At 49.4% G+C, this 24,198-nt stretch overlaps 1 protein-coding gene across 1 annotated transcript in view; it reads right to left on the minus strand.

Moving 5' to 3' along the window:
- LOC138282351 (uncharacterized) overlaps positions 1 to 24,198 on the minus strand; it is a 453,679-nt gene that overhangs the window by 142,025 nt on the left and 287,456 nt on the right. The gene's annotated exons all lie outside the window — the stretch shown is intronic.

Consider the following 24,198-nt stretch of genomic DNA (forward strand, 5'->3'; position numbering starts at 1 on the left):
CCTTAGGGCTGTACGGCCTGCTAGAGGGGCGACTTACCTATGCCACAGACAGTGGTTTGAGGGATGGCACTCTGAGGAGAGTGCCATGTCGACTGTCTTTTTTCCCCACCAGCACACACAAGCTGCAAAGCAGTGTGCATGTACTGAGTGAGGGGTCCCTGAAGGTGGCACAAAACATGCTGCAGCCCTTAGGGACCTTCCCTGGCCACAGAGCCCTTGGTACCAGGGCTATCTTTTACAAGGGACTGAAATGTGTGCCAGGGCAGTGCCAAATGTGGAAACAAAGGTACAGTTTTAGGAAAAGAACATTGGTGCTGGGGCCTGGTTAGCATGTTCCCAGCACACTTCCAATCAAAGCTGGCATCGATACTAGGCTAAAAGTGGGGGGGGTGACCATGCCAACAGTGGCATTTTCCTACACCTACTTCATACCCAGGTCCTTCTTCATCCACCGTTATATGGCACTATGCCGCTTCCTTTGGAAAAAATAAAAGCCGCCCAGAGTTGCACTTGCCAAATGCTTTAGGACCTCATTTGATGGTAGCTTAACTACACCGGACATTCTCTACTACTACAGGGAATCACACCTGATTGTCCCTTAATGAAGGGTGGTTTGGAGGTGCGACCTCAACGGCATACTCCTCATAACACTGAGAAATGCAGGGAACATCGATATCACATTCCATTTATGGAAGCCCGATCCATCCTGTGGTCCCCCCTTGCAAGAAAGGTAGTGTACGAATTGTGGTGCCATTCTCTCCAGACACTGGGACGGCTGACGGGAGAAATGTCCATGTGGACTGGGACCAGACTCCTACAGGTGACAACGCTAGATGGCTTTGACAAATGGGATCTTATTGGTATTTCCGCTTTGGGGAACGTAATGACTGGGCATACTATCAAATGCTTTCTGGACCTTCGGAGGAATCCAGTTCACAAGATCCTGTGTTATTGCGTTTTTCAGATCAGCCAGGCACCCATGCCCTATGTTGTCGACCTGACTGAACTGCCAGAATCCAATCCCCTAGAAGCTCAACTTACACCATCCATAAGGCACACATTATCATTCATATACTAGTCACTGGTTATACACACTTCCGACATTTCACACACCGCAAGAGGTGTGGGTAAAAGATCTGAGACACTGGATGATGACTGGTGGGAAGCCTTTACATCCCTGAGAGACTCTGACATTGCTGCCCATACATGCGCACACAATTCAAATATCTATCTGACCCGCTCCAGGCTTTGGCGGATGGGGGTAATAACCTCTTCACTAGTCCTACATTGTTCCACACAACAAGGATGCCTGATACACAAAACACGGAGCTGCCTGGTCCTAGCGCTGTTCTAGGTAAGAGTCAAATGTCTTGAGAATGTCCTAGGCTGGTCTCTGCCTTGAGATCCTTAACAAATCCTTCTACACAGTAGAAATGATCTAGACAGCAACAGATATAAGAGCTCTCAGCTATGGCGGGGCCTTTGTAGTAGCAACAATAAACACAACCAGGCAATGAAAGGCAGCAGTGACCCCCATCTCTAACAGAATGGACGACAGGTCTAGACAAATGCATGGACCTGGAGGAGCCAATCTATGCAGCTAGGGCTGCCTGCAAAATGATGGTGATACGGGGTGGCTGGGCCATTTGCAGAGGCATACTGCTTACCTCAGACATCACTATACCCCCACCATTCGATAGATAGAACACAGGTCGGTGCCATCTGAAACAGATACACAGGTCAAAAAAATCTGAAAAAATAGAGGAAAGCTTGAGTTTTGTTTGAGAACTGTGGTTTACTTGGGACACCTTGTAGGTGGAGGCCAAGTTCAGCCACTCCAGCCTAAGATCCAGACTATTCTGGACTGGGCAGCTCCAAAAACCCAGACTCAAGTCAGGGCATTCCTTGGCTTGACTGGGTACTACAGGAGGTTTGTGAAGGGATATGGATCCATTGTGACAGCCCTCACAGAACTCACCTCCAAGAAAATGCCCAAGAAAGTAAACTGGACTGTAGAATGCCAACAGGCCTTTGACACCCTGAAACAAGCTATGTGCACAGCACCAGTTCTAAAAGCTCCAGATTACTCCAAGCAGTTCATTGTGCAAACAGATGCCTCTGAACATGGGATAGGGGCAGTTTTGTCCCAAACAAATGATGATGGCCTTGACCAGCCTGTTGCTTTCATTAGCAGGAGGTTACTCCCCAGGGAGCAGCGTTGGAGTGCCATTGAGAGGGAGGCCTTTGCTGTGGTTTGGTCCCTGAAGAAGCTGAGACCATACCTCTTTGGTACTCACTTCCTAGTTCAGACTGACCACAGACCTCTCAGATGGCTGATGCAAATGAAAGGTGAAAATCCAAAACTGTTGAGGTGGTCCATCTCCCTACAGGGAATGGACTTTGTAGTGGAACACAGACCTGGGACTGCCCATGCCAATGCAGATGGCCTTTCCAGGTTCTTCCACTTAGAAAATGAAGACTCTCTTGGGAAAAGGTTAGTCTCATCCTCTTTCGTTTGGGGGGGGGGGGTGGGGGTTGTGTAAGGAAATGCCTCCTTGGCATGGTTACCCCCTGACTTTTTGCCTTTGCTGATGCTATGTTTTGAATTGAGTGTGCTGAGGCCTGCTAACCAGGCCCCAGCACCAGTGTTCTTTCCCTAACCTGTACTTTTGATTCCACAATTGGCACACCCTGGCACACAGATAAGTCCCTTGTAACTGGTACCTCTGGTACCAAGGGCCCTGATGCCAGGGAAGGTCTCTAAGGGCTGCAGCATGTATTATGCCACCCTAAGAGACCCCTCACCCAGCACAGACACACTGCTTACCAGCTTGTGTGTGCTAGTGAGAACAAAATGAGTAAGTCGACATGGCACTCCCCTCAGGGTGCCATGCCAGCCTCTCACTGCCTATGCAGTATAGGTAAGACACCCCTCTAGCAGGCCTTACAGCCCTAAGGCAGGGTGCACTATACCATAGGTGAGGGTACCAGTGCATGAGCACTGTGCCCCTACAGTGCCTAAGCAAAACCTTAGACATTGTAAGTGCAGGGTAGCCATAAGAGTATATGGTCTGAGAGTCTGTTTTACACGAACTCCACAGCACCATAATGGCTACACTGAAAACTGGGAAGTTTGGTATCAAACTTCTCAGCACAATAAATGCACACTGATGCCAGTGTACATTTTATTGTAAAATACACCACAGAGGGCACCTTAGAGGTGCCCCCTGAAACTTAACCGACTATCTGTATAGGCTGACTGGTTCCAGCAGCCTGCCACACTAGAGACATGTTGCTGGCCCCATGGGGAGAGTGCCTTTGTCACTCTGAGGCCAGTAACAAAGCCTGCACTGGGTGGAGATGCTAACACCTCCCCCAGGCAGGAGCTGTAACACCTGGCGGTGAGCCTCAAAGGCTCACCCCTTTGTCACAGCACCGCAGGACACTCCAGCTAGTGGAGTTGCCCGCCCACTCCGGCCCCGGCCCCCACTTTTGCCGGCAAGGCCGGAGAAAATAATGAGAATAACAAGGAGGAGTCACTGGCCAGTCAGGACAGCCCCTAAGGTGTCCTGAGCTGAGGTGACTAACTTTTAGAAATCCTCCATTTTGCAGATGGAGGATTCCCCCAATAGGATTAGGGATGTGACCCCCTCCCCTTGGGAGGAGGCACAAAGAGGGTGTACTCACCCTCAGGGCTGGTAGCCATTGGCTACTAACCCCCCAGACCTAAACACGCCCTTAAATTTAGTATTTAAGGGCTCTCCCTGAACCTAGAAATTAGATTCCTGCAACTACAAGAAGGACTGCCTAGCTGAAAACCCCTGCAGAGGAAGACCAGAAGACAACCACTGCCTTGGCTCCAGAAACTCACCGGCCTGTCTCCTGCCTTCCAAAGAACTCTGCTCCAGCGACGCCTTCCAAAGGGACCGGCGACCTCTGAATCCTCTGAGGACTGCCCTGCTTCGACGACGACAAGAAACTCCCGAGGACAGCGAACCTGCTCCAAAAAGACTGCAACTTTATCCAAAGGAGCAGCTTTAAAGAACCCTGCAATCTCCCCGCAAGAAGCGTGAGACTTGCAACACTGCACCCGGTGACCCTGACTCGGCTGGTGGAGAATCAACACCTCAGGGAGGACCCCCGGACTACTCTACGACTGAGTACCAAAACCTGTCCCCCCTGAGCCCCCACAGCGCCGCCTGCGGAGGGAATCCCGAGGCTTCCCCTGACCGCGACTCTCTGAAACCTAAGTCCCGACGCCTGGAAAAGACCCTGCACCCGCAGCCCCCAGGACCTGAAGGACCGGACTTTCACTGCAGAAGTGACCCCCAGGAGTCCCTCTCCCTTGCCCAAGTGGAGGTTTCCCCGAGGAAGCCCCCCCTTGCCTGCCTGCAGCGCTGAAGAGATCCCTTGATCTCTCATTGACTTCCATTGCGAACCCGACGCTTGTTCTAACACTGCACCCGGCCGCCCCCGCGCCGCTGAGGGTGAAATTTCTGTGTGGGCTTGTGTCCCCCCCGGTGCCCTACAAAACCCCCCTGGTCTGCCCTCCGAAGACGCGGGTACTTACCTGCTGGCAGACTGGAACCGGGGCACCCCCTTCTCTCCATTGAAGCCTATGCGTTTTGGGCACCACTTTGAACTCTGCACCTGACCGGCCCTGAGCTGCTGGTGTGGTAACTTTGGGGTTGCTCTGAACCCCAAACGGTGGGCTACCTTAGACCAAGAACTGAACCCTGTAAGTGTCTTACTTACCTGGTAAAACTAACAAAAACTTACCTCCCCCAGGAACTGTGAAAATTGCACTGTGTCCAGTTTTAAAATAGCTATTTGTGAATAACTTGAAAAGTATACATGCAATTGAAATGATTCAAAGTTCCTAATGTACTTACCTGCAATACCTTTCAAACAAGATATTACATGTTAAATTTGAACCTGTGGTTCTTAAAATAAACTAAGAAAATATATTTTTCTATACAAAACCTATTGGCTGGATTTGTCTCTGAGTTTGTGTACCTCATTTATTGTCTGTGTATGTACAACAAATGCTTAACACTACTCCTTGGATAAGCCTACTGCTCGACCACACTACCACAAAATAGAGCATTAGTATTATCTCTTTTTACCACTATTTTACCTCGAAGGGGAACCCTTGGACTCTGTGCATGCTATTCCTTACTTTGAAATAGCACATACAGAACCAACTTCCTACATATGTTATTTTGTGCAAGGGCTGATTGTGGTGGGGGGTGGGGGGTGGAATCGGAACTGGTGATTTAACAAAGATGGTTGGTCTGGCAAATGCCAAAATAATTACCTTTTACAAAGCCTACTACAAGGCCGTGCTGGGCTAAAGACAAGACAAACAAAGAACACCTGCAGCTTCAATTATAAGAGGTCAGTGTTCTGGGCACCACACTAGGAATCAAACTTGTCCCAGCACACAGATTAATCTCTGGCAGAGATGATAAAATCCACCACCTCAAACGGCAATACAAATTCAGAGTCAACGGCTTCAGCTCAATCACCACAAAGTGTAAACCTCTGCAACTTATCTCTAAGGACCTCTCAGATCTATGTTAACCCTAGCCTTGCAACTTGTCCGACTGATAAGTACTAATGCTTTTAGGGGAACTGTGGACATGCATACTGAAACTTCACTGACAAGTTGATCAGTTCCTGGTTTGTGGTACTTGGAGGCCAAGTCAGATCATGTTTTTGTGCTTGCATCTGCAAAGAAGTCAAGCTGTGGAAAGCCCCACTTAGAGAATATTCTGTGTCACACCTCAATCTTCAAGTACCAGAGAGATAGCTTTATTCAGCAAAATAATACCATCAAAGCAGATAAAAAGACAAATACATCATGTTGAAAAAAGTTTTGAAATAAGTGGATAAAAATAACAATATAAAACAGTACAAACACCTCAACCCTAATTTAAAATACATAAATTGAGTTTTGAAAGAAAATGATCACATGCATAAAAACAATAAATACAGTCCACTGCACATAAAACTCAATTAAATCTTGGCACAAAAGATTAGCTTCAACTGCTATTACCAGCTCATGGCGGAGTGGGATTAAATTGAGTGGCATACTCCTGACTTCAGAAGTTTGTCTGATTGGCCATATGGCCTCCAGAAACTTCGCCAGTGGACATGCCACTTCGCCATGGGCATTTGATTTAAGAATCCTACAAGCTACTGACCCACTCGCAAAGCCCATGGATCTACAAAGTGGAATGAGCCATTGTGCTCTTTGCTTGCGATACGCAGGGCAACAAAATAATACATGCGCTAAGTGCTCAACAACTCCATATCCCATTGGGCATAAATCACTGTCAGCACATGAGTTGGGCCATTTACAAGTAAACGAACCGAGTGGTAGTGTTCCCAACCTAAATCTAATAAAAAGTGCTTGTGCCAAAGGGGAAACAATTATGTCCATATTATTCTCAAATTTGTAGTGGCACTTCAAGGATAGGAAACTATTAGTTAAAATGGGTGAAGGAACCTCTGCCAGTTTTTCAACATGGACTTTAAACCAATATGCATCCTTCACAAGCTGAAGAGCATTTTTTGGGAGATGTGCAAGTACCAATCACAATTCATTTCAGAAGTCCTGCTCAGGAAGTCTGAATGCACACTGTTAACACAAGTGAGGTAAACTGATGTGATTTTAAAATCCATGGCTATTAACCACTTGAATATTGTCTGTCTCGAGAAACTCTGGAACTTGCATCACCTTTTTTCACTCAGATACTACATTGTTGTTCTATTGTCAATGAGACCTAGAAATGAATTTTACTTTGAAACTGCAAGGAAAGTATTTCAATTGAGGTTTATTATAAAGTTCCAGAAGATGCCTACAGTAAGTTGACTCTGTAGTTATGCTCCTTCGATTTAAAGGGGATATACGTTGTAGGAAGTTGGCTCTGTATGTGCTATTTCAAAGTAAGGAATAGCATGCACAGAGTCCAAGGGTTCCCCTTAGAGGTAAAATAGTGGTAAAAATAGATAATACTAATGCTCTATTTTGTGGTAGTGTGGTCGAGCAGTAGGCTTATCCACGGAGTAGTGTTAAGCATTTGTTGTACATACACATAGACAATAAATGAGGTACACACACTCAGAGACAAATCCAGCCAATAGGTTTTGTTATAGAAAAATATCTTTTCTAAATTCTCAGAGGACTGACACAAACACAAAATGCCAAAACTTTGCGTCAAGTTACCCACACCCTCAGTCCAAAGGCAATGCCCTATGGATCAATTGGTGAGGGATATTTGCTTACGCTTTTCCCCTCTCCCACTCATTCCTTTTATAGTAAACAAACTGTATAAATGAGGTACACACACTCAGAGACAAATCCAGCCAATAGGTTTTGTTATAGAAAAATATATTTTCTTAGTTTATTTTAAGAACCACAGGTTCAAATTTAACATGTAATATCTTGTTTGAAAGGTATTGCAGGTAAGTACATTAGGAACTTTGAATTATTTCAATTGCATGTATACTTTTCAAGTTATTCACAAATAGCTATTTTAAAAGTGGACACAGTGCAATTTTCACAGTTCCTGGGGGAGGTAAGTTTTTGTTAGTTTTACCAGGTAAGTAAGACACTTACAGGGTTCAGTTCTTGGTCCAAGGTAGCCCACCGTTGGGGGTTCAGAGCAACCCCAAAGTTACCACACCAGCAGCTCAGGGCCGGTCAGGTGCAGAGTTCAAAGTGGTGCCCAAAACGCATAGGCTGCAATGGAGAGAAGGGGGTGCCCCGGTTCCGGTCTGCTTGCAGGTAAGTACCCGCGTCTTCGGAGGGCAGACCAGGGGGGTTTTGTAGGGCACCGGGGGGGGGGACAAGCCCACACAGAAATTTCACCCTCAGCAGCGCGGGGGCGGCCAGGTGCAGTGTTAGAACAAGCGTCGGGTTCGCAATGTAAGTCAATGAGAGATCAAGGGATCTCTTCAGCGCTGCAGGCAGGCAAGGGGGGGCTTCCTCGGGGAAACCTCCACTTGGGCAAGGGAGCGGGACTCCTGGGGGTCACTTCTGCAGTGAAAGTCCGGTCCTTCAGGTCCTGGGGGCTGCGGGTGCAGGGTCTTTTCCAGGCGTCGGGACTTAGGTTTCAGAGAGTCGCGGTCAGGGGAAGCCTCAGGATTCCCTCTGCAGGCGGCGCTGTGGGGGCTCAGGGGGGACAGGTTTTGGTACTCACAGTCGTAGAGTAGTCCGGGGGTCCTCCCTGAGGTGTTGGTTCTCCACCAGCCGAGTCGGGGTCGCCGGGTGCAGTGTTGCAAGTCTCACGCTTCTTGCGGGGAGTTGCAGGGGTCTTTAAATCTGCTCCTTTGGATAAAGTTGCAGTCTTTTTGGAGCACGTCCGCTGTCCTCGGGAGTTTCTTGTCGTCGTCGAAGCAGGGCAGTCCTCAGAGGATTCAGAGGTCGCTGGTCCCTTTGGAAGGCGTCGCTGGAGCAGAGTTCTTTGGAAGGCAGGAGACAGGCCGGTGAGTTTCTGGAGCCAAGGCAGTTGTTGTCTTCTGGTCTTCCTCTGCAGGGGTTTTCAGCTAGGCAGTCCTTCTTCTTGTAGTTGCAGGAATCTAATTTTCTAGGGTTCAGGGTAGCCCTTTGTAGGAAGTTGGCTCTGTATGTGCTATTTCAAAGTAAGGAATAGCATGCACAGAGTCCAAGGGTTCCCCTTAGAGGTAAAATAGTGGTAAAAATAGATAATACTAATGCTCTATTTTGTGGTAGTGTGGTCGAGCAGTAGGCTTATCCAAGGAGTAGTGTTAAGCATTTGTTGTACATACACATAGACAATAAATGAGGTACACACACTCAGAGACAAATCCAGCCAATAGGTTTTTGTATAGAAAAATATCTTTTCTTAGTTTATTTTAAGAACCACAGGTTCAAATTCTACATGTAATATCTCATTCGAAAGGTATTGCAGGTAAGTACTTTAGGAACTTTAAATCATCAAAATTGCATGTATACTTTTCAAGTTATTGACAAATAGCTGTTTTAAAAGTGGACACTTAGTGCAATTTTCACAGTTCCTAGGGGAGGTAAGTTTTTGTTAGTTTTACCAGGTAAGTAAGACACTTACAGGGTTCAGTTCTTGGTCCAAGGTAGCCCACCGTTGGGGGTTCAGAGCAACCCCAAAGTCACCACACCAGCAGCTCAGGGCCGGTCAGGTGCAGAGTTCAAAGTGGTGCCCAAAACACATAGGCTAGAATGGAGAGAAGGGGGTGCCCCGGTTCCGGTCTGCTTGCAGGTAAGTACCCGCGTCTTCGGAGGGCAGACCAGGGGGGTTTTGTAGGGCACCGGGGGGGACACAAGCCCACACAGAAATTTCACCCTCAGCAGCGCGGGGGCGGCCGGGTGCAGTGTAGAAACAAGCGTCGGGTTCGCAATGTTAGTCTATGAGAGATCTCGGGATCTCTTCAGCGCTGCAGGCAGGCAAGGGGGGGGGTTCCTCGGGGAAACCTCCACTTGGGCAAGGGAGAGGGACTCCTGGGGGTCACTTCTCCAGTGAAAGTCCGGTCCTTCAGGTCCTGGGGGCTGCGGGTGCAGGGTCTCTCCCAGGCGTCGGGACTTTGGATTCAAAGAGTCGCGGTCAGGGGAAGCCTCGGGATTCCCTCTGCAGGCGGCGCTGTGGGGGCTCAGGGGGGACAGGTTTTGGTACTCACAGTATCAGAGTAGTCCTGGGGTCCCTCCTGAGGTGTCGGATCTCCACCAGCCGAGTCGGGGTCGCCGGGTGCAGTGTTGCAAGTCTCACGCTTCTTGCGGGGAGCTTGCAGGGTTCTTTCAAAGCTGCTGGAAACAAAGTTGCAGCCTTTCTTGGAGCAGGTCCGCTGTCCTCGGGAGTTTCTTGTCTTTTCGAAGCAGGGGCAGTCCTCAGAGGATGTCGAGGTCGCTGGTCCCTTTGGAAGGCGTCGCTGGGGCAGGATCTTTGGAAGGCAGGAGACAGGCCGGTGAGTTTCTGGAGCCAAGGCAGTTGTCGTCTTCTGGTCTTCCTCTGCAGGGGTTTTCAGCTAGGCAGTCCTTCTTGTAGTTGCAGGAATCTAATTTTCTAGGGTTCAGGGTAGCCCTTAAATACTAAATTTAAGGGCGTGTTTAGGTCTGGGGGGTTAGTAGCCAATGGCTACTAGCCCTGAGGGTGGGTACACCCTCTTTGTGCCTCCTCCCAAGGGGAGGGGGTCACAATCCTAACCCTATTGGGGGAATCCTCCATCTGCAAGATGGAGGATTTCTAAAAGTTAGAGTCACTTCAGCTCAGGACACCTTAGGGGCTGTCCTGACTGGCCAGTGACTCCTCCTTGTTGCTTTCTTTGTTCCCTCCAGCCTTGCCGCCAAAAGTGGGGGCCGTGGCCGGAGGGGGCGGGCAACTCCACTAAGCTGGAGTGCCCTGCTGGGCTGTGACAAAAGGGGGGAGCCTTTGAGGCTCACCGCCAGGTGTCACAGTTCCTGCCTGGGGGAGGTGTTAGCATCTCCACCCAGTGCAGGCTTTGTTACTGGCCTCAGAGTGACAAAGGCACTCTCCCCATGGGGCCAGCAACATGTCTCTAGTGTGGCAGGCTGCTGGAACCAGTCAGCCTACACAGATAGTTGGTTAAGTTTCAGGGGGCACCTCTAAGGTGCCCTCTGTGGGGTATTTTACAATAAAATGTACACTGGCATCAGTGTGCATTTATTGTGCTGAGAAGTTTGATACCAAACTTCCCAGTTTTCAGTGTAGCCATTATGGTGCTGTGGAGTTCGTGTTTGACAGACTCCCAGACCATATACTCTTATGGCTACCCTGCACTTACAATGTCTAAGGTTTTGTTTAGACACTGTAGGGGTACCATGCTCATGCACTGGTACCCTCACCTATGGTATAGTGCACCCTGCCTTAGGGCTGTAAGGCCTGCTAGAGGGGTGTCTTACCTATACTGCATAGGCAGTGAGAGGCTGGCATGGCACCCTGAGGGGAGTGCCATGTCGACTTACTCATTTTGTTCTCACTAGCACACACAGGCTTGTAAGCAGGGTGTCTGTGCTGAGTGAGGGGTCTCTAGGGTGGCATAAGACATGCTGCAGCCCTTAGAGACCTTCCTTGGCATCAGGGCCCTGGGTACTAGAAGTACCAGTTACAAGGGACTTATCTGAATGCCAGGGTGTGCCAATTGTGGATACAATGGTACATTTTAGGTGAGGGAACACTGGTGCTGGGGCCTGGTTAGCAGGGTCCCAGCACTCTTCTCAGTCAAGTCAGCATCAGTATCAGGCAAAAAGTGGGGGGTAACTGCAACAGGGAGCCATTTCTTTACACCCTTAAATACTAAATTTGAGGGCGTGTTTAGGTCTGGGGGGTTAGTAGCCAATGGCTACTAGCCCCGAGGGTGAGTACACCCTCTTTGTGCCTCCTCCCAAGGGGAGGGGGTCACATCCCTAATCCTATTGGGGGAATCCTCCATCTGCAAGATGGAGGCTTTCTAAAAGTTAGAGTCACCTCAGCTCAGGACACCTTAGGGGCTGTCCTGACTGGCCAGTGACTCCTCCTTGTTATTTTCTTTGTTCCCTCCAGCCTTGCCGCCAAAAGTGGGGGCTGTGGCCGGAGGGGGCGGGCAACTCCACTAAGCTGGAGTGCCCTGCTGGGCTGTGACAAAGGGGTGAGCCTTTGAGGCTCACCGCCAGGTGTTACAGTTCCTGCCTGGGGGAGGTGTTAGCATCTCCACCCAGTGCAGGCTTTGTTACTGGCCTCAGAGTGACAAAGGCACTCTCCCCATGGGGCCAGCAACATGTCTCTTGTGTGGCAGGCTGCTGGAACCAGTCAGCCTACACAGATAGTTGGTTAAGTTTCAGGGGGCACCTCTAAGGTGCCCTCTGTGGTGTATTTTACAATAAAATGTACACTGGCATCAGTGTGCATTTATTGTGCTGAGAAGTTTGATACCAAACTTCCCAGTTTTCAGTGTAGCCATTATGGTGCTGTGGAGTTCGTGTAAGACAGACTCCCAGACCATATACTCTTATGGCTACCCTGCACTTACAATGTCTAAGGTTTTGCTTAGACACTGTAGGGGCACAGTGCTCATGCACTGGTACCCTCACCTATGGTATAGTGCACCCTGCCTTAGGGCTGTAAGGCCTGCTAGAGGGGTGTCTTACCTATACTGCATAGGCAGTGAGAGGCTGGCATGGCACCCTGAGGGGAGTGCCATGTCGACTTACTCATTTTGTTCTCACTAGCACACACAGGCTTGTAAGCAGTGTGTCTATGCTGAGTGAGGGGTCTCTAGGGTGGCATAATACATGCTGCAGCCCTTAGAGACATTCCCTGGCATCAGGGCCCTTGGTACCAGAGGTACCAGTTACAAGGGACTTATCTGGATGCCAGGGTGTGCCAATTGTGGAAACAATGGTACATTTTAGGTGAAAACACTGGTGCTGGGGCCTGGTTAGCAGGGTCCCAGCACACTTCTCAGTCAAGTCAGCATCAGTATCAGGCAAAAAGTGGGGGGTAACTGCAACAGGGAGCCATTTCTTTACACACGTGTACTCTCAAATCCAGTTAGAGATTTCATGTAAATACATATGTATGGAATTTAAAATAATTTTTAAGAAGCACACGAGCCCATCAACCTTACAAGGGATGAGAATTGAAAAGTTAAGTCAGCTGTCTTATAAGGAGTGCAGCACTTCAGACGATAGATGAAGGATATGTATTTGCTGTTCAGATATGGAATACAGCAACCAGTTAGTGGATGAACCAAACTGGGTAGGACACGGACTTTGCACGACTGACCTGCAGGTCCGGAGACTAAAGAATTGGGACTCTAGGGCAATAATGTAAAGAAGCTGCATGAGACCTTAATAAGCCAGTCATAGGGGTATGCATGTATGCATGTAAAAGATCCTCTGTATTCTCAGATGCACAGCAGCATCTGCCATTATTTTCATTTACGATTTTGGGGAAGACCACAGGCTGAAATGGCCTAGTATAAACCTCAAAAGCTTCCAATGCTTTTGAGTTACTGAAATGTGGGAATAAGCATCTTTAAGATCTATGGCACATATCTAATCGCCTTGATGGTGCTGTTGCTAAATATGATGCAATACCAAAATCATGAATGTCTCTTATCTATTAGTTTGCGATCTTTAGTAGCCCAGAACGGGGGGGGGGTCAGGTGTAACAGGGTCACAAAAACGTAGGAGTGCAGGTCAAGCAACAATGCTGGAGGACATGGGGTGGGATGGTGCAAATACCACCACCAGAGGGCAGTCAGGCCAGGACAAAAGCCACTGCGTCGGGAAAGGGGTTGAGACAAGCAACCACGCAGGAGGCGGTTTGTGACATGAAGTGCAGTAATTGTATTTGTAGGAATTTGGCTCTGTATGTACTATTTCAAAGTAAGGAATAGTATGCACAGAGTCCAAGGGTTCCCCTTAGAGGTAAGATGGTGGCAAAGAGAGATAATACCAATGCTCTATTTTGTGGTAGTGTGGTCGAGCAGTAGGCTTATCAAAGGAGTAGTGTTAAGCATTTGTTGTACATACAGACAGGTAATAAATGAGGAACACACACTCAAAGACAATTCCAGGCCAATAGGTTTTTGTATAGAAAAATATATTTTCTTAGTTTATTTTAAGAACCACAGGTTCAAATTTTACATGTAATATCTCAATTAGAAGGTATTGCAGGTAAGTACTTTAGGAACTTTGAATAATCACAATAGCATATATACTTTTCAAATAAAACACATATAGCTATTTTAAAACTAGACACTTAGTGCAATTTTCACAGTTCCTAGGGGAGGTAAGTAATTGTTAGTTCTTGAAGGTAAGTAAACCACCTACGGGATCAAGTTTGGGTCCAAGGTAGCCCACCGTTGGGGGTTCAGAGCAACCCCAAAGTTACCACACCAGCAGCTCAGGGCCGGTCAGGTGCAGAGGTCAAAGTGGTGCCCAAAACGCATAGGCTTCAATGGAGAAGGGGGTGCCCCGGTTCCAGTCTGCCAGCAGGTAAGTACCCGCGTCTTCGGAGGGCAGACCAGGGGGGTTTCGGAGGGCACCGGGGGGGGGGGGGGGGCACAAGTTAGCACAGAAAGTACACCCCCAGCAGCACGGGGGCGGCCCGGTGCAGTGTGCAAACACACGTCGGGTTTTCAATTGGAATCAATGGGAGACCAAGGGGTCTCTTCAGCAAATGCAGGCATTCAAGGGGGGGGGGCTCCTCGGGGTAGCCACTACCTCGGCAAGGGAGAGGGCCTCCTGGGGGTCACTCCTGCACTGGAGTTACGATCTTTCAGGTGCTGGGGGCTGCGGGTCCAGAGTCTTTTCCAGGCGTCGGGATCTGGGAGTCAGGCAGTCGTGGGGAGCCTCGGGATTCCCTCTGCAGGCGTCGCTGTGGGGGCTCAGGGGGGGGGGCAACTCTGGCTACTCACGGTCTCGTAGTCGCCGGGGAGTCCTCCCTGAAGTGTTTCTCCACAAGTCGAGCCGGGGGCGTCGGCTGCAGAGTTGCAAGTCTCACGCTTCTGACGGGAAACGCAGTTGTCTTTAAGTTGCTCCTTTGGAAACAAAGTTGCAGTCTTTTGTGAACAGGGCCGCTGTTCGAGTTTCTTGGTCCTTCTAGAGCGGGGCAGTCCTGAGGATTCAGAGGTCGCTGGTCCTGGGGAAAGCGTCGCTGGAGCAGTTTCTTCAGAAGGGGGGAGACAGGTCGGTAGGGCAGGGGCCAAAGCAGTTGGTGTCTCCGTCTTCTCTGCAGGGTTTTTCAGCTCAGCAGTCCTCTTCTTCTTAGGTTGCAGGAATCTGAGTTCCTAGGTTCAGGGGAGCCCCTAAATACAGAATTTAGGGGTGTGTTTAGGTCAGGGAGGGCTGTAGCCAATGGCTACTAGCCCTGAGGGTGGCTACACCCTCTTTGTGCCTCCTCCCAAGGGGAGGGGATCACATTCCTATCCCTATTGGGGGGATCCTCCATCTGCAAAATGGAGGATTCCTAAAAGTAAGAGTCACTTCAGCTCAGGTTACCTTAGGGGCTGTCCTGACTGGCCAGTGACTCCTTGTTTTTCTCATTATCTCCTCCGGCCTTGCCGCCAAAAGTGGGGCCGTGGCCGGAGGGGGAGGGCAACTCCAATAGCTGGAATGCCCTGTGGTGCTGTAACAAATGGGGTGAGCGAGGCTCACCACCAGGTGTTACAGCTCCTGCAAGGGGGAGGTGATAGCATCTCCACCAAGTGCAGACTTTGTTACTAGCCACAGAGTGACAAAGGCACTCTCCCCATGTGGCCAGCAACATGTCTCGAGTGTGGCAGGCTGCTAAAACCAGTCAGCCTACACTGGTAGTTGGTTAAGGTTTCAGGGGGCACCTCTGGGGTGTATGTTAAAATAAAATGCACACTGGCATCAGTGTGCTTTTATTGTGCTGAGAAGTTTGATACCAAACTTCCCAGTTTTCAGTGTAGCCATTATGGTGCTGTGGAGTTCGTGTTTGACAGACTAGAGGGGCCTTTGGACTCTTCAACAGCTTGCTGCCTAAGGCCTTCAAGAGAGGGACAGGTTTCTTGCCCCTTGCACAACTGCTCCCTTGAGGGTCCCCCTGGGCCTAAGAGCTCAACCTGATAAGGTTCCAACTCCATAGGCTCAGTTCCCTCAGAGGGCAGAACTTCTTCCTGAGAAGAGAGGTTCTCTTTGTTGTTGTGTTGCAGCTGGTTTCCCAGCTGACTTTCCTTTTCTCTTGGTAGGATGGGCCCTTTTTCCAGACTCCAGCTCTACTTTTTCACCCTGTGCCTTGCACTGTGCCCTTGTCTTGACACACACCAGTTCAGGGATACCCAGCATGGCTGCATGGGTTTTCAGTTCTACCTCAACCCATGCTGAGGACTCCAGGTCATTTCCAAGCAAACAGTCTACTTGGATATTTGAGGAGACCACCACCTGTTTCAGGCCATTGACCCCTCCCCACTCTAAAGTTACCATAGCCATGGGATGTACTTTAGTCTGATTGTCAGCGTTGGTGACTGGATAAGTTTGTCCAGTCAGGTATTGACCAGGGGAAACCAGTTTCTCTGTCACCATGGTGACACTGGCACCTGTATCCCTCAGGCCTTCTACACTTGTCCCATTCATTAAGAGCTGCTGCCTGTATTTTTGCATGTTAGGAGGCCAGGCAGCCAGTGTGGCTAAATCCACCCCACCCTCGGAGACTAATGTAGCTTCAGTGTGACACCTGATTTGCTCTGGGCACACTGTTGATCCCACTTGGAGACTAGCCATTCTAGTGTTAGCTGGAGTGGAGTTAGAAGTGGTTGTTTTCTTGGGACAGGCCTTGTCTCCAGTTTGGTGTCCAGGCTGATTACAGCTACGACACCAGGCCTTTTTGGGATCAAAGTTTTTACCCTTGTACCCAAAATTGTTTTGTGAAGAGGCTCTGGGCCCACCCTCCTGTGCAGGTTTTTGGGGGCCTGTAGAAGACTCTTTACTATTTTTATTTTTGGCTATCTCACCACCCTTCCCCTGGGGAGGTTTTGTGACCCCTTTCTTTTGGTCAACCCCTGTGGAAGTCTTGGACACCCTAGTCTTGACCCAATGGTCCGCCTTCTTTCCCAATTCTTGGGGAGAAATTGGTCCTAGGTCTACCAGATGCTGATGCAATTCATCATTGAAACAATTAACAGGTGTTCTTTCACAAATAAATTGTACAGCCCATCATAATTACTTACACCACTGCCTTGAATCCAACCATCTAGGGTTTTTACTGAGTAGTCTACAAAGTCAACCCAGGTCTGGCTCGAGGATTTTTGAGCCCCCCGGAATCTAATCCTATACTCCTCAGTGGAGAATCCAAAGCCCTCAATCAGGGTACCCTTCATGAGGTCATACGATTCTGCATCTTTTCCAGAGAGTGTGAGGAGTCTATCCCTACACTTTCCTGTGAACATTTCCCAAAGGAGAGCACCCCAGTGAGATTTGTTCACTTTTCTGGTTACACAAGCCCTCTCAAAAGCTGTGAACCATTTGGTGATGTCATCACCATCTTCATATTTAGTTACAATCCCTTTAGGGATTTTCAACATGTCAGGAGAATCTCTGACCCTATTTAAGTTGCTGCCACCATTGATGGGTCCTAGGCCCATCTCTTGTCTTTCCCTTTCTATGGCTAGGATCTGTCTTTCCAAAGCCAATCTTTTGGCCATCCTGGCTAACTGGATGTCCTCTTCACTGGAGTTATCCTCAGTGATTTCAGAGAGGTTGGTCCCTCCTGTGAGGGAAGCAGCATCTCTGACTATTATGTTTGGAGTCAGTGCTTGAGAGGCCCTGTTCTCCCTAGTTAGGACTGGTAGGGGGGAATTTTCCTCCAAGTCACTATCTTCATCCTCTGTGTTGCCATCCTCAGAGGGATTGGCCTTTTCAAACTCTGCCAAAAGCTCCTGGAGCTGTAGTTTGGAAGGTCTGGGGCCCATTGTTATTTTCTTTATTTTACAGAGTGACCTTAGCTCCCTCATCTTAAGATGGAGGTAAGGTGTGGTGTCGAGTTCCACCACATTCACATCTGTACTAGACATTATGCTTCTAAAAGTTGGAATACTTTAAGAATCTAAAACTAGTTATAGAATCTACTTCAAACTTTCACAAAACTTTTAAACTCTAAAAGGAAATGCTAAACAGGGACTAACACAAGGCCCTAGCAGGACTTTTAAGAATTTAGAAAAATAGTTCAAATTGCAAAAATCAATTTCTAATGACAATTTTTGGAATTTGTCGTGTGATCAGGTATTGGCTGAGTAGTCCAGCAAATGCAAAGTCTTGTACCCCACCGCTGATCCACCAATGTAGGAAGTTGGCTCTGTATGCACTATTTCAAAGTAAGGAATAGTATGCACAGAGTCCAAGGGTTCCCCTTAGAGGTAAGATAGTGGCAAAAAGAGATAATACTAATGCTCTATTTTGTGGTAGTGTGGTCGAGCAGTAGGCTTATCAAAGGAGTAGTGTTAAGCATTTGTTGTACATACACATTGAGGAATCATTGAGGAACACACACTCAGAGACAAATCCAGCCAATAGGTTTTGTTATAGAAAAATATATTTTCTTAGTTTATTTTAAGAACCACAGGTTCAAATTCTACATGTAATATCTCATTTGAAAGGTATTGCAGGTAAGTACTTTAGGAACTTTGAATAATTACAGTAGCATATATACTTTTCACATAAAACACAATTAGCTGTTTTAAAAGTGGACACTTAGTGCAATTTTCACAGTTCCTGGGGGAGGTAAAGTATTGTTAGGTTTTGCAGGTAAGTAAACCACCTACGAGGTTAAGATTGGGGTCCAAGGTAGCCCACCGTTGGGGGTTCAGAGCAACCCCAAAGTTACCACACCAGCAGCTCAGGTGCAGAGTTCAAAGCGGTGCCCAAAACGCATAGGCTTCAATGGAGAGAAGGGGGTGCCCCGGTTCCAGTCTGCCAGCAGGTAAGTACCCGCGTCTTCGGAGGGCAGACCAGGGGGGTTTTGTAGGGCACTGGGGGGGACACAAGATCACACAAAAAGTACACCCTCAGCGGCAATGGGGCGGCCGGTTGCAGTGTAGAAACAAGTGTCGGGTTTCCAATGTAAATCAATGGGAGACCAAGGGGTCTCTTCAGCGATGCAGGGAAGGGGGGGGCTCCTCGGGGTAGCCACCACCTGGGTAAGGGAGAGGGCCTCCTGGGGGTCACTCCTGCACTGAAGTTCCGATCCTTCAGGTGCTGGGGGCTGCAGGGTCTTTTCTAGCCGTCGGGATTTTAGAGTCAGGCAGTCACGGTCAGGGGGAGCCTGGGGATTCCCTCTGCAGGCGTCGCTGTGGGGACTCAGGGGGGACAACTTTGGTTACTCACAGTCTCGGAGTCGCCGGAGGGTCACCCCCTGACTTTTTGCCTTTGCTGATGCTATGTTTTGATTTGAAAGTGTGCTGAGGCCTGCTAACCAGGCCCCAGCACCAGTGTTCTTTCCCTAACCTGTACTTTAGTTTACACAATTGGCACACCCTGGCATCCAGGTAAGTCCCTGGTACCCCTGGAACCAAGGGCCCTGATGCCAGGGAAGGTCTCTAAGGGCTGCAGCATATCTTATGACACCCTGGGGACCCCTCACTCAGCACACACACACTGCTTGCCAGCTTGTGTGTGCTGGTGGGAACAAAACGAGTAAGTCGACATGGCACTCCCCTCAGGGTGCCATGCCAACCTCACACTGCCTATGCAGTATAGATAAGTCACCCCTCTAGTAGGCCTTACAGCCCTAAGGTAGGGTGCACTATACCATAGTGGAGGGCACCAGTGCATGAGCACTGTGCCCCTACAGTGTCTAAGCAAAACCTTAGACATTGTAAGTGCAGGGTAGCCATAAGAGTATATGGTCTGGGAGTCTGTCAAACACGGACTCCACAGCACCATAATGGCTACACTGAAAACTGGGAAGTTTGGTATCAAACTTCTCAGCACAATAAATGCACACTGATGCCAGTGTACACTTTATTGTAAAATACACCCCAGAGGGCACCTTAGAGGTGCCCCCTGAAACCTAATCCAACTACCCGTGTAGGCTGAATGGTTCCAGCAGCCTGCCACACTCGAGACATGTTGCTGGCCACATGGGGAGAGTGCCTTTGTCACTCTGTGGCCTGTAACAAAGCCTGCACTGGGTGGAGATGCTATCACCTCCCCCAGGCAGGAGCTGTAACACCTGGCGGTGAGCCTCAAAGGCTTACCCCCTTTGTTCCAGCACCACAGGGCACTCCAGCTAGTGGAGTTGCCCGCCCCCTCCGGTAACGGCCCCACTTTTGGCGGCAAGGCCGGAGGAGATAATGAGAATAACAAGGAGGAGTCACCGGCCAGTCAGGACAGCCCCTAAGGTGTCCTGAGCTGAGGTGACTAACTTTTAGAAATCCTCCATCTTGCAGATGGAGGATTCCCCCAATAGGGATAGGAATGTGACCCCCTCCCCTTGGGAGGAGGCACAAAGAGGGTGTACCCACCCTCAGGGCTAGTAGCCATTGGCTACTAACCCCCCAGACCTAAACACGCCCTTAAATTTAGTATTTAAGGGCTCCCCTGAACCTAAGAATTTAGATTCCTGCAACTTACCGAAGAAGAAGACTGCTGAGCTGAAAACCCCTGCAAAAGAAGAAAGAAGACACCAATTGCTTTGGCCCCAGTCCTACCGGCCTGTCTCCTGCCTTCTAAAGAAACCTGCTCCAGCGACGGTTTCTCAAGGACCAGCGACCTCTGAATCCTCAGAGGACTGCCCTGCTTCAAGAGGAACAAGAAACTCCCGAGGACAGCGGACCTGCTCCAAAAAAGACTGCAACTTTGTTACAGAGGAGCAGATTTAAAGACCCCTGCAATCCCCGCAAGAAGCGTGAGACTTGCAACACTGCACCCGGCGACCCCGACTCGACTGGTGGAGAACCAACACCTCAGGGAGGACCCTCCGGCGACTCAGAGACTGTGTAACCAAAGTTGTCCCCCCTGAGTACCCACAGCGATGCCTGCAGAGGGCATCCCCAGGCTCCCCCTGACCGCGACTGCCCGACTCTAAAATCCCGATGGCTGGAAAAGACCCTGCACCTGCAGCCCCCAGCACCTGAAGGATCGGAACTTCAGTGCAGGAGTGACCCCCAGGAGGCCCTCTCCCTTACCCAGGTGGTGGCTACCCCGAGGAGCCCCCCCCTTGCCTGCCTGCATCGCTGAAGAGACCCCTTGGTCTCCCATTGATTTACATTGGAAACCCGACGCTTGTTTCTACACTGCACCCGGCCGCCCCAGTGCCGCTGAGGGTGTACTTTTTGTATGAACTTGTGTCCCCCCCGGTGCCCTACAAAACCCCCCTGGTCTGCCCTCCGAAGACGCGGGTACTTACCTGCTGGCAGACTGGAACCGGGGCACCCCCTTCTCTCCATTGAAGCCTATGCGTTTTGGGCACCGCTTTGAACTCTGCACCTGACCGGCCCTGAGCTGCTGGTGTGGTAACTTTGGGGTTGCTCTGAACCCCCAACGGTGGGCTACCTTGGACCCCAATCTTAACCTCGTAGGTGGTTTACTTACCTGCAAAACCTAACAATACTTTACCTCCCCCAGGAACTGTGAAAATTGCACTGTGTCCACTTTTAAAACAGCTAATTGTGTTTTATGTGAAAAGTATATATGCTACTGTAATTATTCAAAGTTCCTAAAGTACTTACCTGCAATACCTTTCAAATGAGATATTACATGTAGAATTTGAACCTGTGGTTCTTAAAATAAACTAAGAAAATATATTTTTCTATAACAAAACCTATTGGCTGGATTTGTCTCGGAGTGTGTGTTCCTCATTGATTGCCTGTGTGTATGTACAACAAATGCTTAACACTACTCCTTTGATAAGCCCACTGCTCGACCACACTACCACAAAATAGAGCATTAGTATTATCTCTTTTTGCCACTATCTTACCTATAAGGGGAACCCTTGGACTATGTGCATACTATTCCTTACTTTGAAATAGTGCATTGTAGGAAGTTGGCTCTGTATGTGCTATTTCAAAGTAAGGAATAGCATGCACAGAGTCCAAGGGTTCCCCTTAGAGGTAAAATAGTGGTAAAAATAGATAATACTAATGCTCTATTTTGTGGTAGTGTGGTCGAGCAGTAGGCTTATCCAAGGAGTAGTGTTAAGCATTTGTTGTACATACACATAGACAATAAATGAGGTACACACACTCAGAGACAAATCCAGCCAATAGGTTTTTGTATAGAAAAATATCTTTTCTTAGTTTATTTTAAGAACCACAGGTTCAAATTCTACATGTAATATCTCATTCGAAAGGTATTGCAGGTAAGTACTTTAGGAACTTCAAATCATCAAAATTGCATGTATACTTTTCAAGTTATTCACAAATAGCTGTTTTAAAAGTGGACACAGTGCAATTTTCACAGTTCCTAGGGGAGGTAAGTATTTGTTAGGTTAACCAGGTAAGTAAGACACTTACAGGGCTTAGTTCTTGGTCCAAGGTAGCCCACCGTTGGGGGTTCAGAGCAACCCCAAAGTCACCACACCAGCAGCTCAGGGCCGGTCAGGTGCAGAGTTCAAAGTGGTGCCCAAAACGCATAGGCTAGAATGGAGAGAAGGGGGTGCCCCGGTTCCGGTCTGCTTGCAGGTAAGTACCCGCGTCTTCGGAGGGCAGACCAGGGGGGTTTTGTAGGGCACCGGGGGGGACACAAGCCCACACAGAAATTTCACCCTCAGCGGCGCGGGGGCGGCCGGGTGCAGTGTAGAAACAAGCGTCGGGTTCGCAATGTTAGTCTATGAGAGATCTCGGGATCTCTTCAGCGCTGCAGGCAGGCAAGGGGGGGATTCCTCGGGGAAACCTCCACTTGGACAAGGGAGAGGGACTCCTGGGGGTCACTTCTCCAGTGAAAGTCCGGTCCTTCAGGTCCTGGGGGCTGCGGGTGCAGGGTCTCTCCCAGGCGTCGGGACTTTAGGTTCAAAGAGTCGCGGTCAGGGGAAGCCTCGGGATTCCCTCTGCAGGCGGCGCTGTGGGGGCTCAGGGGGGACAGGTTTTGGTACTCACAGTATTAGAGTAGTCCTGGGGTCCCGCCTGAGGTGTCGGATCTCCACCAGCCGAGTCGGGGTCGCCGGGTGCAGGGTTGCAAGTCTCACGCTTCTTGCGGGGAGCTTGCAGGGTTCTTTCAAAGCTGCTGGAAACAAAGTTGCAGCCTTTCTTGGAGCAGGTCCGCTGTCCTCGGGAGTTTCTGGTCTTTTCGAAGCAGGGGCAGTCCTCAGAGGATGTCGAGGTCGCTGGTCCCTTTGGAAGGCGTCGCTGGAGCAGGATCTTTGGAAGGCAGGAGACAGGCCGGTGAGTTTCTGGAGCCAAGGCAGTTGTCGTCTTCTGGTCTTCCTCTGCAGGGGTTTTCAGCTAGGCAGTCCTTCTTGTAGTTGCAGGAATCTAATTTTCTAGGGTTCAGGGTAGCCCTTAAATACTAAATTTAAGGGCGTGTTTTAGGTCTGGGGGGTTAGTAGCCAATGGCTACTAGCCCTGAGGGTGGGTACACCCTCTTTGTGCCTCCTCCCAAGGGGAGGGGGTCACAATCCTAACCCTATTGGGGGAATCCTCCATCTGCAAGATGGAGGATTTCTAAAAGTTAGAGTCACTTCAGCTCAGGACACCTTAGGGGCTGTCCTGACTGGCCAGTGACTCCTCCTTGTTTTTCTCATTATTTTCTCCGGCCTTGCCGCCAAAAGTGGGGCCTGGCCGGGGGGGGCGGGCAACTCCACTAGCTGGAGTGTCCTGCTGGGTTGGCACAAAGGAGGTGAGCCTTTGAGGCTCACCGCCAGGTGTGACAATTCCTGCCTGGGGGAGGTGTTAGCATCTCCACCCAGTGCAGGCTTTGTTACTGGCCTCAGAGTGACAAAGGCACTCTCCCCATGGGGCCAGCAACATGTCTCGGTTTGTGGCAGGCTGCTAAAACTAGTCAGCCTACACAGATAGTCGGTTAAGTTTCAGGGGGCACCTCTAAGGTGCCCTCTGGGGTGTATTTTACAATAAAATGTACACTGGCATCAGTGTGCATTTATTGTGCTGAGAAGTTTGATACCAAACTTCCCAGTTTTCAGTGTAGCCATTATGGTGCTGTGGAGTTCGTGTTTGACAAACTCCCAGACCATATACTCTTATGGCTACCCTGCACTTACAATGTCTAAGGTTTTGTTTAGACACTGTAGGGGTACCATGCTCATGCACTGGTACCCTCACCTATGGTATAGTGCACCCTGCCTTAGGGCTGTAAGGCCTGCTAGAGGGGTGTCTTACCTATACTGCATAGGCAGTGAGAGGCTGGCATGGCACCCTGAGGGGAGTGCCATGTCGACTTACTCGTTTTGTCCTCACTAGCACACACAAGCTGGCAAGCAGTGTGTCTGTGCTGAGTGAGAGGTCTCCAGGGTGGCATAAGACATGCTGCAGCCCTTAGAGACCTTCCTTGGCATCAGGGCCCTTGGTACTAGAAGTACCAGTTACAAGGGACTTATCTGGATGCCAGGGTCTGCCAATTGTGGATACAAAAGTACAGGTTAGGGAAAGAACACTGGTGCTGGGGCCTGGTTAGCAGGCCTCAGCACACTTTCAATTGTAAACATAGCATCAGCAAAGGCAAAAAAGTCAGGGGGCAACCATGCCAAGGAGGCATTTCCTTACATGCATACAGAGCCAACTTCC

Source organism: Pleurodeles waltl, chromosome 2_2 (genome assembly GCF_031143425.1).
Source record: "Pleurodeles waltl isolate 20211129_DDA chromosome 2_2, aPleWal1.hap1.20221129, whole genome shotgun sequence".
Taxonomy (NCBI): Eukaryota; Metazoa; Chordata; class Amphibia; order Caudata; family Salamandridae; genus Pleurodeles; species Pleurodeles waltl.